The 14,265-nt window shown below is 36.6% G+C and overlaps 1 long non-coding RNA gene across 1 annotated transcript; it reads right to left on the bottom strand.

Annotated features, from left to right (window-relative positions):
* Positions 1-3,516: 3,516 nt before the first annotated feature.
* On the bottom strand, positions 3,517-12,859 carry LOC122140651. The gene is made up of 2 exons (XR_006157248.1): positions 12,595-12,859; positions 3,517-3,572 (listed from the first exon to the last, which is right to left on the bottom strand). It is a non-coding gene; the product is annotated as an uncharacterized LOC122140651 (long non-coding RNA).
* Between the last annotated feature and the right edge of the window lie 1,406 nt (positions 12,860-14,265).

Here is a 14,265-nt window from a genome sequence, read left to right as displayed (position 1 = left end):
AGCATTCAGAGGAGTGTCTCTGCACTTAAAGATGATTGTTTTATATTCAAACAAGGAGATTGAGCACAAGCACACAAGCGGAGGTGAAACTCCTGGAGAAACCTCTGCTGATAAAGCACACGGAAGCATTGAGAGCTGAGTGAATAGAGTGAGATCACGCCAGCGCTGCTATTCTGCTGCAAGGACAGCCGACACACACACACACACACACACACACACACACACATAGAGCTTAACCAGTCCAAACGCAGTTGTCTGTTGCCTGAGCAACCACTAATTTCACACTCATCTAGAACTGCAAACACTCCACAAACCTGCCGGGCTTTAAAAACATCCACACATCGCATACATTTATCAAGAGGGCAAAAGAGCTGGGAAGATAAATATTCTATAGTCCGTTTAAATATACATACAAAATATGTCTATATACTGTACAGACAGAGAGAGTAGTCTTTAAAGGGATAGCTCAGCCGAAAATTAAAATGTGCTCAAATGTGTTCACCCTCAGGCCATACGAGACCAGGATGAGTTTGTTTCTTCATCAGGTTTGGACTCTATGTGTTTGAGTTAAAAACGTAGCGTCTTTAATGCTGGATGTGTTTCATCTTTATCTTCTCCAGATGTTAACTGATGGACTGAAGTGCTGTGGATTACTTGTGGATTATTGTGATGTTTTATCACCTGTTTGGACTCTCATTCTGACGGCACCCATTCACTGCAGAGCATCCATTGATGAGACAGTGCTACATTTCTACAAACCTGATGAAGAAACAAACTCACCCTGAGTGAGTAATTAACAGTGAGTAATTTTTCAAGATATTTTCATTTTCAAAAAGACTCACAAACAAATAAATCTCAAAGGCACGATGACTTCTTAATCTAACAAATCACTCAACAGGGCTGTTATAGTTAACTAAACCAGAAAAAGGTTTCTTGAAATAAAATAAATAGTATCAGAAATAAAATATTAAAATTATATATTTTTTTATGTCAAGACAACATTTGTCCTAACCCTAACTTGAAGATAAAATAATGGAAACTAAAATAAAAAATAAAAACAAAAATATTTAATAGAAAAAAAAAATATATATATATATATAGTACAGACCAAAAGTTTGGAAACATTACTATTTTTAATGTTTTTGAAAGAAGTCTCTTCTGCTCATCAAACCTGCATTTATTTGATCAAAAATACAGAAAAAACAGTAATATTGTGAAATATTATTACAATTTAAAATAATAGTTTTCTATTTGATTATACTTTAAAAAAATAATTTATTCCTGTGATGCACAGCTGAATTTTCAGCATCATTACTCCAGCCTTCAGTGTCACATGTAACATCCAGTCTATCACATGATCATTTAGAAATCATTCTAATATTCTGATTTATTATGAGTGTTGGAAACAGTTCTGCTGATTAATATATTTGATGAATAAAAGGTTAAAAAGAACTGCATTTATTCAAAATAAAAAAAATATTCTAATAATATATATTCTAATAATATATTTTCTTTACTATCACTTTTATCAATTTAACACATCCTTGCTGAATAAAAGTATTGATTTTATTTAAAAAAAGAAAGAAAAAAAAATTACTGACCCCAAATTACTGACCAGTAGTGTATATTGTTATTACAAAAATATTTATATTTTAAAAACATAGCTTCTTTTTTTTTTTTTTTTACTTTTTATTCATCAAAGTATCCTAAAAAAGTATCACATGTTCTGAAAAAATATTAAGCAGCAGAACTGTTTCCAACTTTGATAATGAATCATCATATTAGAATGATTTCTAAAGGATCATGTGATAATGATCCTAAAAAATTCAGCTTTGCATCACAGAAATAAATGATAATTTAAAAGTATAATAAATTTAAAAACAATTATTCTAAATTGTAATAATATATCACAATATTACTGTTTTTTCTGTATTTTTGATCAAATAAATGCAGGCTTGATGAGCAGAAGAAACTTCTTTCAAAAACATTAAAAATAGTAATGTTTCCAAACTTTTGGTCTGTACTGTATATTAAAATAAACTAATAAATGACAAAAACAACAAAATTACTAAAACTTACTAAAATTACATTGAGAATGAAAAAAAAAATCTAATTCAAAATATTAATAAAGCTATAATTGTATCTCAATGATTCTAAAATGTTCTTGAATCACTGAGCAGGAAGTCTTGTTTTCTATCACTATCTTCAATAATGCACGGCCTCGGTGTTTGTTTGGGGTCATTATTTCTGCAATTCCCTTCAGAGCCGCTAAAGCTGCAGAAATTACACACTTCACCTGTAAACATTAGTTATAGCACAACAACAGCCTGCAGAAACATCCACACAAACAACACAGCGTTTACGTGCACCTTCATCATGCCATTCAAGCCAGAGCTCCTGTAAACAGAGTCCTGTGATTACATTAATGTCATTAAACTCGTTATTTGAGTAACCATAATCATAACATGTACAGTACTGCGATTTCAAATCAGACATTACAGCTCAGTTAAGGATCAGGACAATGTTCATTGAGTTTATAGATAGTCAGAAACAATAAAAAAAAAAAAATTATTTTGACAAAATGTCAATTTTTGGTTTCCACCGAAATGGGTTTTGCATAGCATCACATTTATCTGAGGAACCACACTAAAAGTATCTTGACAGTCAGCTAGAGAAACAGGGTTTCTGCAGGATTTATAAAGGTACATTTAAGACTTTTTTTAAACGAATGAGTCGAACACAACATGTCAATATGATCAATAAATGTTTTGTTGTCTTGTTTTATGAGATATTAATCAAAATGCAGTGAGTTTATGACTAAACCAAGAACAAATATCTGTCAAATCAACTTACTTCAAAAGTTTTCATTCCCCACTGAAAGATATTTGTTCTCGTTTTAACAAACAGACCGAGTGCATCTGAACTGAACACAAATTAGGTTACAATTTCCAAGACTTAATTTTCATTACATTTGCACAACATTCACTCACGTTTGCATCTCAAGCAAATGCATAAAGTAAATGTTGATTTAAGGATGCTTAAATATTTGCAAAATACTGCTGAAGATATTACATTATTGCAACCCATTCTACATTAAATGCCATGACTATATGGATTTAAGACTTTCTGCTCTGATTTAAGCCCTTAATTTGTGACAGAAACCCTGAAAATAAACTTAGAGAGCAGCATATTGATAAATTGCATTTTTTTTTTTTTACCTAACCTGTTGCATATTTTAAAATAGTTTTTAAATGCAAACGTTTATATTTCCAACAACGATTTACAGCCTAAAAGTTTGTATAAAATGGCCTTCTCTGTGATTTAAATGTTTTCCTGCATGCAACATTATGCAAACACACAGCAGTGTCTGTATGAGCGAGGGTGACCTGCTCACCTCTATGTGTGTAGGTCTGGTCGTGTGTGACCGTTTCGCTCCGCAGGGTCTTTGAGAGGGAAAACACGGTGGTCTGATCTCCTCTCTGCTCCTCCACGTCCGATTCCGGCTTCTTTTTCTTCTTCTTCTGCTTCTTCTGGCCATCGGACTGAGCTTTCTTCTGCCGGTACTCGGCCAGCTGGAAGACACCAGACACACAAACACACGCTTATGAGCGACAAAAATCACACACAGAGAAAAACTGTAAAAGTCAGACAGTAAAAACCCACGGTAAAGCGGCACAGCTTGGTGAAGCTGATGCGAATCATGCCTGACTGTTGATCGACACGGTCACCTTCCAGCACTCTGCCACCGCAAATCCCTCAACTTTGCTTTAACCGGATTAGCAGCACAGACGCCCATTAACACAGACATCTGCTTCATCAATATGCAACCGCATACGGATCTATTTATCACTCGTCTGAAGCATAAATCATCTTCAGGAAGGAACACGAGCTCTAGAGGTCTCGAGAACTCAAACATGAATCGTTCACTCGTGCTGGAACAGGATTCGCTGTCAGACACTGAAGTGTGTTAAACACCAGAGCAGCTCTGGATTACACTTACTGACCCAAATACAGAAACCCGGTGTGAAGATCCTGTAGCGTCTGGACGTGTAGATTAAACCCTTTCCTAGCCCTCATGCGGTGTTCAGGTCACTTTGACCCGGAGAGGATTTTCATTTCCCTGAAAATGCTAGTTAATGTTAATGTATTGGACTAAAACTTGCTGGCTTTGATCACAGAGGATACAACGATTGTGGTTTCCAAAAAATATATTGGGATTTTTTTTTCTTGGTCAGAAATGTTTGTCCTACAAAAAATGTATTTATTATACTATGTTATCACCAAAAAATGTATTCAATCTTTTCTTTTTGGATCTGACTGATCGTAGGCCTCACTGATCTTAGCTCATGCGCCTCAGTTTTTGACTGAAAAGCATTATTATTTCTCATAAAAAAAGCTGAATAGCATAAGTTCAGAACAATGAGGCCTACGATCAGTCAGATCCCAAAACAAACACAGAAACAGTGCTACTTGACAGGTTTACAAAAAGACTGAATGCAAAATTTGGTAATAATATAGTATAACAAGAGATTTAGAAGCAATTAACAAAAAAATCATTTTTGACCAATTTAGGTAAAGGATTCAAAAACTTGAGCTGGTTTTTTATTTAAGCATTTGGCAGTTTTATCCAAAGCAACTAACACTGCATTTAATGAACACTGGGAATAAAACCCATGACCTTGTCGTTGCTAACATTGTCCTCTACTGTTTGAGTTACAGGAACGCTTCATCTGACGTCATCAATCACTCTTATTATCTGTAGTTTTTAACCTTTCACCTTCCGACTTCAATTCAATCAATCCCCAAAAGAAAAATATCATGTGCCGCCCTATATTTTTTCTGTTTAACAAACCTTTCTACTCAGAAATACTGCACATAACATGAGTACAATGAGTTGCATGCCACCCACGGCTAAACAGAACAACTGACAGAATAACAGCATCTCTAATTCAACACACACACACACACACACACACACACACATCACAAAGCCAGCAGCTGAGAGAGAAAGTAATAGCCACCTGTCTGTCCACACACACACACAAACACACACACACACACACACACACACCTGTCTTTGGCCACATACACACACACCCCCACACACACCTGTCTTTAGCCAAACACACACACACACACACACACACACACAGAGCTGTATTTAGACACACACACGTTCCTTTAGACACAAACACATACACACACACACACCTGTCTTTAGACACACACACACACACACACACACACACCCCTCTGTCTTTAGCCACACACACACACACACACACAGCTGTTGAACGAAAGCAGCACTTCAGCAGTAACACCATCAGAGACTCCAAACCATGAGTTCATATGGGAATCATTTCACAAAGATCTTTATGTTTATAAGGAGGGATTAATACTACATTTTGCAAATAAATACATAATCAAATTATCGAATGCATCATCGCATGCTGCATTAAATAAATAAAATACAATGAAATGATAGCATAAAAAGGCAAGGAAAAATATTTATTATTTCATGAAATGAAACACTTTAGAATGCTATATGAAATATATACCTTAAATAAAATGTAGCAGACAGACAGAGATTTTGCAATAAAGCAAATCAATATTAAAATAAAAATATTGATCCAGAAAATGAATCAATAAACATATGCATGATGAAAGGGACTACAAATAAATAAGTTGCATAAAATGCTAATTATTTATGCAAAATAAAAAGTTACATGAAATACAATTTTATTCATTATTTTTAGTAAATATACATTTTCATTGCACTTTTATTTTATTTTTTATTTATTGCAACAGGAATAAATATTAAATAAATTCATTTTACTTTTATTTTATTATTTATCTATTTATTGCAACTGTAATAAATATGAAATATTTAATAATTTCACTAATTTTCTTTATTTAATTCAGTCTGTTAAATCCCTCCACGGAATGAAGAAAATAAAAGTCTGTCTTTAGCGTATAACCATTTCTTTGGCAGATACGTAACATGCATGTGAACTAAAATGCATAAATTAATTTCTATAAACTGTTATAGTTAAAAACCCTTTTCTCCTGTATAACACCTGAAGATTTCAGTCTGTTTCTGAACACCAGCCTCGCTCACGCTGACATTTCACCCAGAAACTCCCTCTCAAACGCTCACGAACACGAGTGAGAAACATTTCACATTTCCCAGAAAGCCTCTTAACGCCGAAATACAGCTGATTTGAAAAGTCTCTTTTGCCGTTACCATGGCGACGGGGCCAGGAATCCCACATGCGGCTTTTACATTATTTATGTTAACAAGCGAAAAGAGCATTCGCACTAATCTACGTCCATTAAGCTAAACGAACACTAATGAGTGGAGAGGAGAGATGGGCGTGCGACACAGCAGCGCAGGCTAACACACTCGATCCGGATCACAGGCGTCCTGTGGGATCAGTGTCTGGGATACAGCGGAGACTCCTGGGAAAGATCCAGCTGAGGAACAAAACTACTTCACAAAGAGCAGCGGCTGTAAAAACATCCAGTGAAGGAGAATAACAACCTGACTCTGACACGTGCAAATAAAACACGCAGTACAGACATTCACAGAGACCAAACTTCTTACAGCAACTAACACTGCATTGACACGGAGAGACAAAAACTAACGCCTGCTTACATTTTTCAGACCAATTGCAATTTCAGAAAACGCTCAAAGCAAGTCTAACGCTGGCTGATACTCGTACGGTCACCAATATATCAGTCATTTCTAAAGTAAAATCTGAGAAAGCAATTGCAGGAGCCGGAATAGAAGCAGTTGCACAGCTTGAAATTAAATGTAATTTGTTTTTCCCACACAAAGGCTGGCATTAATCTCTGGGTTATCTAATCAGCTCCCTGAGGTGAGCGTCCCCTGCAGACACCTGCTTGGAAAGACTGCGATTGCACTCGGTCAAATCCTGGTCTGCTGTTACTTTAGTGCCGAACGGCTCATTTCTGCTCATCTCTACTGTCCTCATGCCAACTGCATCCACAAAATGAGGATAATACAAGAAGTAAAGTAAAGAAAACAATGCTTTTCTTCATCAAGGACACATCAAATTGTTTGAAATAAATGCTGTTCTTTTGAACTTTCTATTCATCTGTGAATACTGAAAAATAAAATGTATCAGTTTCCACAGAAATATTGTGCAGCACAACTGTTTTCAGCAGCAAATCATCATATTAGAATGATTTCTGAAGATCATGTGACACTGAAGACTGGAGTAATGATGCTGAAAATACAGCTGCACATCACAGAAATACATTACAGTTTAATAGATATTCACACAGAAAACAGTTATCGTTTAAAAAAAAAAAAAATTGGAAAAAAACTACACTTTTGATCAAATAAATGCAGCTTTGGTGAGCATTTCTTTCAAAAACATTAACAAAATCTTACCAGCCGCAAATATTTGAATGGTAACACACGCTGCTGATATTAAATGAAATGGCCGATATATCATTCTGGGATAAACACTAGGGTTCTTAGAAGTGTTTTATCATAGAAACCCAAGACATGAATCACATCACGTGCCAAACAATCACTGACAACAGATAACGACCATCAGAACAGGGCCACACAATCATCTGGTTAGTGTGCGCTGCTGTTAATTAAGATCACGATGGACGAGCGTGTAGGAGGTATTTAATTACGCGGCCCGCTTTAGTTTTATTGCAATATCTCCAGAGTGACACTAACTGTGTTTATCGGCCAAGCCAATTATCCCAGCAGACTGTTGATCGGGATTAACAAAGGGTTTGTGTGCGCGTCTGAATACTCACGGCCTGACCTCTTGTTAACCAGAGCTCTTAGCCTACAATCACAACACACACACATAAATTAAGGTCCTCAGATCTGGTGAAGGTAGAAAACACTTTCATTGCATGCTGGGATGGAACAATTGATTTTACATAATGGAACGGACCTCGAGTTAAACAGGCGACTGGACACACAGTTCAAGGATCCGGTGTGTATTAGTGTGTATAAGGCCTCAGCTCTAATCTAATGCACAGATATCAGATTTCCGGATATCAGACGTGTGTCAGATTTAAACTTTTAGCTTGAGTTTGCATGCATGCTTCTGGAGCAATTCTGCATCAAATCAAGCAAAATTTAAGAAAGACAAACATAAATAGTGATGAAAGACAAAATATTAAATGCACTAGATGAATATTTACTGAGTGATCCATCATGTTGTAGCAGGGGGTCAAAATTACATTTTTCATCTGATATTCAGTGCTAAATTACAGGAGGATAAAATGACTTCATTTCTACCCAGAGCTGGAAGCTCTATTAGTAAAATCTGTTGACTTTATCTAGCCGAGTTGAATTATATGCCAATGGTCTGTTCAAAAATGTGAAAACGCAGTTTTTGTGTTTTTCCCCCCTAAGTCTGCATGCCGGTAACTCAAGAAATATTGAAGATATATTAATATTTTCTTCTATGTTGGTTCTAAACAAACGTTTCTTTTGGTATCTTCATTTTTAAGGAGATATATGGTTCCTTTCCAGAGATAAAGAGATTTCAATCAGGCTCCGTAAGTCAGTTTTTTAATTGTACAGATTTTTAGTGGTCGTATGACACTTTGCATTCAGCTGATCGAGGAACGTGTGAAGAACAACAACGTTGTCTTGTTTGTCTCCATCAAAACAACTGCATCGAACGCTCCTGTTTGAGTGCCAAAAAATATTATGTTTCCAAAGTCTGCATGCATATAACTCTAGAAGCATTGAAGGAAACTAATTTTACTAATGGACCTACCATTTTCTCAAGTTATTTTTTTTCCCGTCTGTAATTTGGCTTCGAAATTGTCATTTTGACCCCATTTTACAAAATCGTGGATTACTCAGTAAATATTCATCCGTGACATTTAATATTTGGCTTTCTGCTTCATGTATGTATTTCTTTCACAAGAAAAAAAGCCGGTTAAGTTGACATGGAATGACCCATCTAGATAAATCTCATTATCTTAACCTTCATTAACCCACTTTTAGGTTCATGCAAAAACTGCTGCAACAGCTTCAGACTTGCATTCGGAATTGCAAACGCGCTCCAACAACAAAAAAGGGGAAAAGGACCATGCATGAATGCACACTTCATCCTGAAATAATAAATCACCCATCTTTTATCATCCACTAATTCTAATCTTGGATCTTATTTACTAATGCAGCGTTTCCGTTTCGCAGTGCCAGGAGACATCGACTGTTCTCCGGTCGTGTTCCCGAGAGCGACTGAAGTGCTCGCTAATGACGCTGGCATGAAAACAGCGTGTGCTGACAGCTGCTCTGAACACCAACCGTTCGGTGCAGCAAAACAAACAGCAGATCGGAGCCAGCACACACGAGCTCAGGGTTCAGGGGTCATCCGCAGACTCCTTCACTGTGAGAAACGCTTTAGAAATCAAGATCTACTGAAAGCCTCCAGTCCTTTTTTGTGCAAACGTAACGACACAGTGCTATGCAACACTCAATACTCACATACTACATTATCCAAAGCCACTTGCATTGCATTTAAGACATGCATTTTATCAGTTCATGCAATCCCTGGGAATCGATCCCAGAAACTTCCTATTGCAAGCACAATGCATTAATACCGTATGGCAGGAATACAAATGACACAAGATGTTAAGATGCTTCTGTTGTCCTTTCTTCAGTACTGACAAAACAATAGTTTTGACTTGTAATGGCAAACCAATCAACTGAATTAATGTCAAACTAAAGAGTTTTCTATTGATAACTGAAGTAAACACAGAGATTGCATGCATGACTGGGCAATCACCGAAAACTCACCAGAATAGAGCCATCACAAACAGAAAGGCTTTAATATTTTACTGGACAAAACACGCAATCAGTCTGCAGTGATTTATTTCTGCTTCAAAGCAGCACAATTTTAAGAAACGAGTTGTTCTGCTTTTGTTCGCATTCCCTCTGAATGTTTACAAAAGAAATTCTGAATCATCTCTCTCCATCACAAACGTCTTTATTCAGTGGCTCCTGACATTTACAAAGCTACTGTAAACATTTTAATCGACTAGCTCAGGCATCAACTTTCACCTGAGAAAGTGTGAGAAATTAAAGACAGTTGGTTGTTACAATGACATTTAGTTTGATTCAATAGTTTTAGCACAGATAATTTTATGAGTCTATAATCCATAATAACACTTCCTCCAGTGAAAAAGTGCATCTCCTGTTCTCTCTCACATATTTGTTTAGAGCTGTTTAAACGCTGCTTGATCTGTGCAGATTTCTCTCCTGATTCACACCAGAACACTTTTTCACTGCAGGAAGTGTTATTATGGATTATAGACTCTATGTATTTGAGTTAAAAACATCTTAATGCTGGATGTGTTTCATCTTTTGTCTTCTCCAGATGTTCACTGATGGACTGGAGTGCTGTGGATTACTTGTGGATTACTGTGAGTGTTTTTATCAGCTGTTTGGACTCTCATTCTGACGGCACCCATTCACTGCAGAGCATCCATTGCTGAGACACTGATGCAGTGCTACATTTCTACAAACCTGATGAAGAAACAAACTCATCCTGATCTCAGATGAACTGAGGGTGAGGAAATATATTCAGCGAATTTTAATTTTTTGGTAAACTATTCTTTAAAATTATTCACAGAATTTAGTTGCTCATTAATATTTAATTCACTCATTTACCAAACCAGGCATTCCCAAATATCTCTGTTAACTGTTGAGACAAACAAGTAGATCTAGACAACATCTGTGAGACCGCGAGGCCGTCTGTTTGCTCGTCATATATAACCTGTCAGCAGGAATTAGACGGACGGGTCAGCACAAGTGACCCCGTACACACACGTTCACTTCATAGGGAGCACTCCAGCACACAGGGGTCACAATCTCACCGCTCCTTCAGACTCTGGGTATTTTTAGACTCGCACAGAAAGGGACCTGTCTATGTATAAGATAACATGGTTGTGCTATCATCACGCCCTGAAGAGGCCAATGTGTTAAAAAAAACAAGAACTTGACTAAAACATCCAATAATATACCTAAAAAAAACAACATTGGCAGTCTCAGACACAATGCAAACTGACCGATAATAAGTGTTTAATAGTATACCTCACCCATGAATACAGCTATGGTATTGTTTCATTAACATCACGAGTCAGTCTCTGTGCTCGTGACATGCTCCAGCAGGTTATAGTGACCTAAAGATCTGTTCATGTGCAGAAATGTAAGGCATCCGGTGTAGCAACGGCTAGAAAATCCAGTCTCACGAGCCCATCTTCATCAGCACAAAACAACACTAAAAACAACACCAAAACACGAGCTGTAAGAGCGGCCAGACTCACAGTGACACTGCCTCATCTGTATCTATCATATCAGGTATACTGAAATATATATATATATATATATATATATATATATATATATATATATTACACACACACCACACACACAAGAGAGACACAGAAAAAGCACGAAATGCATAAACACTCAAAACAAACAACACAAAGACTCAAATAGAAAGAGAGTTTTTCTCTAAAGTAAATATGAAGTAATTCTCTATAATTTACAAAGATGTAAACATGAGGTAAATGTGAGGATGAAGGAAGGTAAATTTAGGGTAAACCTCAGAAAAAACGTCATTCTGAGGTAAACGAGAGTATTGAAATCAACAGATTTAAGGTAAATATCTTGCAAAAGCCAAGGTTAGTTTCCTCTATTTTACGTGAACTATGTTCTGAGGTAAATAACAGCCGTGAGGTAAAATACAGGTAAATATGAGGCAAATGTGACTCAAATCACAGATGTCCATTATTTTTGCGTAACAAAGATAAATAGGATGTAAAATGTGAGGTAAATTACAGCAGTGAGGTAAAATAGAGGTAAATATGCATAAAATCACAATGTCAGTTATTTTCTGAGGTAAACACGAGGCTAATGTAAGTAAGTCAGTTATTTTGAGAGGTAAACGTGGTGTTAAATTTAAGCAAACTTGAGGCTAATGTGAGTTATAACACAGATGTGAGTGGTTCTTTGAGGTAATGACAGCAGTGATGTAAAACAGAGATGAATATGAGATAAATATGATGTAAATGTGAGTGAAATCACAGATGTCAGTTACTTTCTGAGGTAAAATAGAGGTAAACGTTTGATTTAGCTCACATTAGCCTCATATTTACATCAGAAAATAACTGAGATGTGTGATTTTACTCATGTTTGACTCATATCGCAGTTATTTCTAAGCTAAATGTCAGGTAAAAAGGTAAATAGATATAAAATGTGAGTGAAATCACAGATGTTTGTCATTTTCTGAGGTAAATGGGGGTAAAATTGAGGCAAATAAGAGCTAAATATTAGCCAAATGTGAGTAAAATCACAGATTTCAGTGGTTTTCTGAGGTAAATGCCAGAATTGAGGTAAAATAAGGTAAACATGAGGCAATGTGAGTCTCAGATGTCAGTGAGGTAAATGACAGCAGTGGCGGGAATCACAGATTGGCGGTAAATTCTGAGGTAATCTGCAGCAAACTGAGGTAACTCTCACGCGACAGTGATATTCTGAGGTAAACGTCAGCAGTGAGGTAAAGATGAGGTAAATCTCACCTTGGCTTTGCCGGCCTGTAGCTTCTTCTGTCGCTCCTCGTCTTCCATCATCTCCGCGGTTCCTGCGGCTGAAACACGGAGAGACGCGCGTCAGAAAAGCGCCGCACGCCTGGCGTTAAACGCGGAGCGCTGACACGCGCGTCGCTTCGGCTCGGGCGGTAAATCTGAGGGAGTTCTTCACTGTTCTACTCGGGCTCTGCTGTCACCGTCGCCGCCATGTTTCTCCACGTAAACACACGAGCTCGTGGCGCGGTGACGTCACGGCGCACGCGGCCTCTTTAAACATCGCTGTGCAAACAATATCAAAATATATATGACTGATGATTGTTTATTAGCTATATGATCGACATTTTTGTATGTCATCCTGTAGTTATGATCCATATTATACTGAATTGAATTCTGCTTATCGGCCCGGTATTGTTGTGACGTCAGTTGCACATATCTTATTAAATAATTAAAAACACAGTAATCATCTCTTTATCTGGATCCTATATTTTTAAAAAAGCGTCAGTCAAGAAATTGAGCCAAAACAATATGTTCTAGTACGTTTAGCTGACGTTATAAAAGCGTTATTTCTGAACGGTCTCTAAACGTTCAAAACTTCCAGGTTTTTAAATATTTTAAAAGCATTTTTCTGTGTTATTTGAACTTTAAGGGAACATTACATGTTATTCTTTGGCAAACGTTATGGATATTCTCTGAACATTCTGGAAAAATAGTCACATTTATAGAATGTTAGACGAACGTTCAAATAAAAGGTATGTAAATATATATAAATATATTAATAAAGTTTTTGTGTTAACGCTTTGAGAACATTACTACACGTTACAGAAAGACAATAGTATGAACGTTTTTATGACGATGATATTTCTCTGAATTATCAAGTTGTCCAGGTTTATAATGTTTTTAAAAACGTTTTTTCTTGGTCATGTGAGCGTTCAGTGAATATGTAACTTTTACATCTTCTTTAAAAAACATAAATAAATAAATGTTACATGAACATCCAACTAAAACGTTTCAGGAAAAAAAAAGATCCGTGAAGGATGCATAAATAATGTTTTTGTGCTAACGTTTTGAGAACATTCATTAAAAAAAAGACATTATTTAAATCAATTAATAAAAACATTATTTCTGACTCTTCTCTAAAATTTCAAAATGCCCAGCTTTTTTATATTTGTAATGTTTTTTTGGTTAAAAACGAATGCACTTCACAAACACTACACAAACATTATTTTAATATTATCTCTAAAGTGATCTCTAAGTTTAATACTTTTTCTATACCTTCACCATAACCAGCAGAAGGACAGCATGATACCCTGAGGCCTGGTCCTGAGCACGGCCTGATCCGGAGCAGCTGATGGTTTGGCTGATCTTGAATTCCACCCATCTTCTCTCGGACATCCTTCACGTTCTGCTGCGGTTCGCTTCTGATGCTCGGAGATCCAGGAGCCCTGCACGCTTGTCCTGTGAATTATTCATGAGAGAGCAGCACGGGATCAGGTTCAGAGACTCAAACACCTGCTGAGACCGAACTACACTCAACAGAAGAGAAGAGAGTAGAGTTCTGCTGAGCAAACATCATGAGTAGCTTCTCCGTCTCACAGTTTATACAGCTGAACTTTACATTGTAAGAAACGATTCTGTAGAATAAATTATCATTTTCTGGCAAAA

Source organism: Cyprinus carpio, chromosome B19 (assembly GCF_018340385.1).
Source record: "Cyprinus carpio isolate SPL01 chromosome B19, ASM1834038v1, whole genome shotgun sequence".
NCBI classification, from domain to species: Eukaryota; Metazoa; Chordata; class Actinopteri; order Cypriniformes; family Cyprinidae; genus Cyprinus; species Cyprinus carpio.
This window is presented reverse-complemented; position numbering and strand designations above follow the sequence as displayed.